The sequence below is a fragment of the Silene latifolia genome, chromosome Y, assembly GCF_048544455.1.
Source record: "Silene latifolia isolate original U9 population chromosome Y, ASM4854445v1, whole genome shotgun sequence".
Lineage (NCBI taxonomy): Eukaryota > Viridiplantae > Streptophyta > Magnoliopsida > Caryophyllales > Caryophyllaceae > Silene > Silene latifolia.
The window spans coordinates 237,682,284-237,688,876 of NC_133538.1; the positions used below are offsets into that span (position 1 = coordinate 237,682,284).

A 6,593-nucleotide genomic window follows, 5' to 3' on the forward strand; every position below is an offset into this window, starting at 1 on the left:
TGAATTTTTTGAAATTTTTCAATTTTTTTGGATTTTCTGTATATATGAAAAATGAAATAAACAATGCAAAACAAGATGTAGACGTGAATGCAAGCAAATGATAAGCGACGCAAAACCCTTCCCCAAACCAAATCGCACAATGTCCCCATTGTGCAAAATCATGTAATGAAGAAAGAGAAACGGGAATATGCGTAAAATGAAATAGGTAAAATGACGTGAAGTGGAAATCGGGAACTCACAAGATTTTAAGCGCAGCGAAGGAAACCTCCCAAACCAAATAAGCTAGGAGGTTTCAAAGAGCTAGCAAAGGCTACTAATAAGTACCTGAAAAGACAAACAAATACCACGCATAAAATCGAGAAAGACAATAATGAAGCGGGAAAATTGTGCACAATTGGGAAAAATAGAAGAAATAAATAAAACGACGGAAGATAAAGTGGAGTAGAAAACTCCCTTAAGTCCGCAAATCGACCAAACATAGCAGGAGAGAGGTCGTGAACAGTGCACAAAGAAAGGGGATGGTCGATCGACCACACCACTCGCCGATCGACCAAGTGAACAGAAATGAAGCTCCCGGAAATCGCAGACCGGTCGATCGACCATACGGCTCGATCGATCGATCAAAATATCTTCAGAATTCTTATTTCTTCGTATTTGCTCAATTACTTGAGCTAATGAGGTCTAAAACCTGCAAGTGCACAATAATACACGCCCAAAATTGCACAAAACCCAAAATAAAGTCTAAAGCATATAAAATCCTAAGCAAGCAAAATAAAATGGAAGTTTCGCGCACACAAAAGCAATAAAAAGTGTCTAACAAAAGCAAATAAAATGAAGGTTTTTTTTGATAAAGCATGTGATCAACTAGTAGTTGATCAAGAACGCCACGTATGGCCCACTACTAGGCTTCGATCAACGCAGTGGCTTCAAGAATCAAATCTACTCCCGGCCTCCACAACATGGCAACGGAAGAACAACAACGTCTCGCAAAGATCCGGATCCCAATCTTTCACCTTAGCGCACAACTTCTTCTTAGACGGCATATCCTCATCAGGACCTCCTCCTGGATCATATATCCGGCAAAGTGCTGACTTCAAGCTAGGAACACCCAACTCACCTCCGGGGTCTTTGAACTTGGCAAGACCTGTAGAAAGAGAAACAAAGCGATGTTCCTCCAATTTGTTCCCAAACTGGGACGGAGGCGTCAATCCTACAACAGCAAATGGTTCAACAGAAGGAGTAGGAAGGTACACATAATCGACTAAAGGAGTGGAATTACCTCTAATTGGATAGGAGTGGTCTTCATTTACCTTCTCATCGTCATCCGGAATAGGCGTTGCTGACGATTTAACAATTCCCAAGGCTGCAGGGGTTGATCGAACAACATCACTACTCGATCGAGTAGTTTCCTCCTCCAGCATAACTGGTCGATCGACCACTGGTTCCAGTCGATCGAATGCTCTCCCTTCTGCAATGTCATTCGTTCGACCACATAAATATGCTTGATCGAATTCTTCATGTGGCACAGCATTGAAGTCTTCAATTGACGCTTCATCTTCCCCCAAATCATCATCCTCCGAGTCATTCACATCATCATTTTGCTCGGCAGCTACTTGAGCCAAGAGAAGCTCAAGTCTTTTGAAAGAAGCTTCTCTCTGTTCAGCGATTTCTTGCATTTGGAGTTTAAGCATCTCCACCATAGACTTCAATTCCGCACTCTCTTCAGAAGGAAGAGGGCCTTGTTGAGGCGGTGCAAAGGAATATGAAGGCTCTTGGAAGCCTTGCTGATAGCACGGATGTGGCGGCGCATAATGATCTTGTTTATAATGCCAGTAAGCATAGACTTGGTCCATATCTGCTCGGCACATAACGAAAGCATGCCCCTCGCCGCCACATCTCCCACAAATCTCCACCGCCGCTCCCAAGAATGGAACATGGGTGGACTCTCCCCTGAAGTCTTGCAAATAAACAACACTAAAGGAGAAGATAAGAACTGCCTCAAGGTACTCAGTCTTCCCTTGAGGCGAAAAACAGACTAAAATAAAGACAACCAAAAATTAGAACAATTGCCTCCCCGGCAACGGCGCCAAAATTTGATACCCGTCGTTGTGAGTACCAAAAATAAGATTTATAATTTCCTATTAAGACTAACCTAGGCTAGTGGTAACAGGGTCGAACCACAAGGAGGCGAATGTAATTAATAGCTGTCTAATTTAGTCTAAGGTAACGAAAGTGGGGGTTTAATTGATTTGGTCTACAACTAACAGCAAATAAAGACAATAAACAAAATACGGATAAAAATAGATAACAAAAGGGGTACAAGGATGGTCGGTTCGTTATAGTTTCGACGGCAGCATACTAAACAGGTCTAAATCAAAACACATGAGGCGGGAAATAAAGAGGTCCTCTCGGTCCACTCTTAACAAATAACATCTTTCGATCTCGCTATAAGTCCCTAATATCACTAATACTAACTTTCGTCCTGAAAAGTGATTTACGGTCTAAACTTTACCTATCTTTCGATCTCAGTATAGTTTAGTCATTTTAATTGTTTGATCTAATAACTGTCCCTATCTTTCGATCTAATGGGTTAGTCAAATCCTAAACATTCAACTAGTCGTGTGCACTCGATTCGTCGAATAAAGAATTAAAACAATTAAAACGAAAATAAAACCCCACGAGGTCAGTCGATCGACCAAGTATGTCAGTCGATCGACTGACATGCGAATCAGGCCGTGTTCATTATTCTGCCGCCTACACTATAATTCCCCTACATCCTAGCACAATTGATTTAGCTACTCATGCTGATGAGTATAACAACAATAAAACTAATGAAATAAATAGAAGAATTCATACTTAAAATGATAAAATAAACAATTGACATAAACGATGATAAAGGTTTCGGGAGACTAACTAACAATTCTATACTATGAGCAATAAAGTAATGAAACTGAAAATAGAGCAGGAAGAATACCGAAATTGCAGGGGAACGATTGAGAAACGAAAATTCCGATGCTAAACAATATTCCAAACCCTAATTATTGATAAACTAAACTGAATGTGAAACTAGGTAAAAATCGGATGATGAATCTGATGTTCTAGGTTACGTTATATAGCAAACATACGTAACACTTATTATCAAAACCTAAACATAGTGGGCTTCAAGTTCCTCGATCTTTTATTTTGCGTCAGACCCGTTGTTCAGTCGATCGACCATAAGCATCAGTCGATCGAACAACTTGCGCTGTACAGGAGCTGCTGTATGTCGTGCTCTGGTCGATCGACTAGGTATATCAGTCGATCGACCAAGGGTGCTGTACAGTAGTGCATTCTGACGAATTCTGCAGCGCGCACCGATCTTAAAACAGCTGACATTTCTTCGTTCCTTGGTCAAATCAGGCGTTCTACGCGGCGTTGGAAAGCTAAGAGGATAATATTTCACCTCCATTTGGAATCACTCGATTATCAGCTCTAGAACTCGAGATATTGCCATCTGAAGCAGGCTGCAATAATGTGAAGTGCTTCTTTGCTTGTTAAACTCGTACGCACCCATGCTTTTGCTATCTTTAGGCCTTGAAACGCGCACCAAGCTCATTCTTCGAGTCACTACTCCATGTCAAATGCAATTCTAAGTACTTAGGGACGGATTTGGCTCGATTTCTACTCATTTCCGCATAAATCTGCAATATTACATAAAAATACGAAAGTAGACAAAATGGGGCAAATAGTAGCATAAACTACATAAATGAGCTCTGAAATGCGTGTAAAATAGGGCGTAAAATAACATATTTAGGACACGCATCACCAGTCATAATCCTGTTTTTACTTGCAGCTTGTTTATGTTGACCGTGTTGTCCATGAAAAACGGTTCGTAGAAAGAGATTACTATACTCTTTTGAATTGGACATATGCTGCACTTTTCTCAAGGAAAAACAGGAGATGGAAGCTGGTCAGTTTGGTCTTGGTCGTGTAAAAGGTCGATTGATGGAAAGAATTAGATTTTCTAATCCATGTGGACAAGTGGTTGAAAAAGTGCGGAGAGTGTCGAGGGATGTTAGTATTGATACAAAATCTCCAATTTCGTACTCGTCTCCGGAGGTATATCCATTGATTCTCGAAGTATTCACTATTCCTTTTCAAGATTCACTTTGAAATATTTTCTTTGTACCTTCATAGTACTAAAGATGTACCTTCATAGTACTAAAGATGTACCTTCATAATGTGCCTTGTCCAGGAGTTTGCAGATTACTACACTACTTCAGCAAAGAGAGTCATGGAAGATATGGTTGTGTTAGATGAGAAATACGCGGTTGGTTTGCAATGTTTCCCAGGTGAAGAGTGTGTCAAACAGGCTGATTCAGCAACTGAATTTGTATATTTAACATATGGTGGTGGTACCGAAAATGTGTCATGTGCACCGCCGTAGGAATCCAGCGCACTAGATGAGGATGAACAGTTTATTGTTGTAGCAAATGCAGCTGAGAAAGCATACAAATTGAAACTTGCTCGTGCTAAACACAGAGAACAATGTGCTAAGTGGAGAAATTCATTTGTACTTGTCACAGGTGAATTTTCGTTCGATTTAGGGTTGGAGAAAGACTTTGCTGAGAGTGAGGCAAGGTTAGCCGCAGCTAAAGGGGTTAAACGGGATCGCCCTGTCACTGGTGAATCTTCTTCAGCTACCAAAAGGGTTCATTTCATGGCAAGTCCTTCTTATATACCTCTATCCAGCAATAAGCAACAATCATCTCATTTTGATCCGCTGTTTTCTGCTATCCAAGATGACACCAATGTGTTAACACCTCTTATCATGGTGCACCTTCAAGTGGTCGATTATGTTTTCAGTGACCGGGGCACTAACAATCATCGTACCAGGTAATCTAAAATGTGTACTTGCTAAATTACCATTTTGTGTATGTCATTTTCAGTGTTTCACACCTGACAAGTAATTTGTTATATTTTTTGCTCTAGTGAGCACTTATATTCGTACAAGACTTATTTTGCAACGCGAATGCATTTGTGGTCATTAAAGTCGTCTGAACATGTTTCGAGTGTTGTAATTGATTGCTGGTCATCATATTTGAATTGTAAAGAGGAAGAAAATAATCTTGGTACTCCGAAGCGGTTCTTTTTTACCACGCTTGTGCATGTAAGTACATTTACATACACTCTTAAATGCTGTGTGTAATAAGTATTTTGAAATATTGTACTTCCCTCTTTCGTTACTTTCCCAAGCAGTCTGTATTAGCGAAACCCAGCCCAGGTTTAAGTGATGAAAAAATTTATGAATTATTCGAGGCTCGTGTAAAAATGGAGTTGCAGCTTTTCCCGGGAATAGACATAACTTCAATCGCACTCGTAAGTTATTATTGTTTGCTTGAAATACTTTGGAATTTTCTTTGCCATTGTTGTATTGCATTTTTAAAAAATTGAGACATACAATTATCGCATAAGTCCTTTCTTTTTTTGTTTAATTCCAACTACTTAACTCATTTGAACCTCAACTTGTATATACCCATTTTATATTAAAAAAGTTCAGATTAGGCCAAATTATAATAAATGGCCATTTACCACAATGTTAATGCTATAATTTCTCAATGTACTTTCTAAACGTACTAAATGTACTTTTTAAACATTTACAATGTTAATGTTGTAATTTATCAATGTGGGGAATATCTAATATGCATGAGCAGTTGCAACTATATTCACACGTTGGGAACATAGACCATGAGTCATATTATCATTCCATGTCTCCATTCTGCTTTTGTTTTATTTCAACTGCTTGAGTCAAAGGGAATTTTCTTTGCGTTTGTATTTAATAAAGTCACTTTATATTGCAATGTACTGTTCTCATTTTTTACATGTGCCTCATGATTAGTTAAAATGTACCCTTCGAAGAGTTTGACTGTACTTATAGTTGTACGTCATTTGTATTGTAATTTCAGTTTTTTTTCCCAATTGTACACGAGAAACACTTTTTCTTATACGTGGTTGACCTGGTGAGGAAGCGTTTCGTCATTCTTGACAACTCACTCTCAAATGAAGACGCCATCAAGAAATATGGTGTATCTCTACTGTTAACCGTATGTTTGAATTTGGCACATTTTTGTTGTTCTATTAAATTTTGACTATTAGTCGCGCTTAACACTGGTTTAATATGTTTTGTCATAGATTGATGCTCTTGGAAGGTTTTTGGGTGAGAACCCAAAAACTTCTTACTCTAGCAACGTTGTGTTGGCTATGGATCCCATTGTTGCAAAGCTTAGTTGGAGAAATAACTACAATGTTGATGACTGTGGTATATACACAATGAGACACATGGAAATATTTATGGGATTAATCTCTTGGAAATGTGGCCTGATGAAAAATGATGTGAGTGTTGGTTCTTATTTTAAAGAAATTCATGTTCATTGTGTTTTGCCTATCTTGTTAATTGTTGGCTTCTGTTTTGCAGCGGAACGTGCTTAAAGTGTTACGATACAAATATCTATGCACATTACTTATGTTCGACCACAACGATTGCCATGAAACTGTCGCTGATCATGCGAAGAAGGGTCATTTCTCTAAAGCTAGTGATTACATTTAATGTTCAA

The 6,593-nt window shown here is 38.9% G+C and overlaps 1 long non-coding RNA gene across 1 annotated transcript; it reads left to right on the forward strand.

Annotated features, from left to right (window-relative positions):
• The first annotated feature begins 5,034 nt into the window (after positions 1–5,034).
• LOC141633167 (uncharacterized) lies at positions 5,035–6,042 on the forward strand. The gene is made up of 3 exons (XR_012537964.1): positions 5,035–5,149; positions 5,239–5,358; positions 5,946–6,042. It is a non-coding gene; the product is annotated as an uncharacterized LOC141633167 (long non-coding RNA).
• The last annotated feature ends 551 nt before the right edge of the window (positions 6,043–6,593 follow it).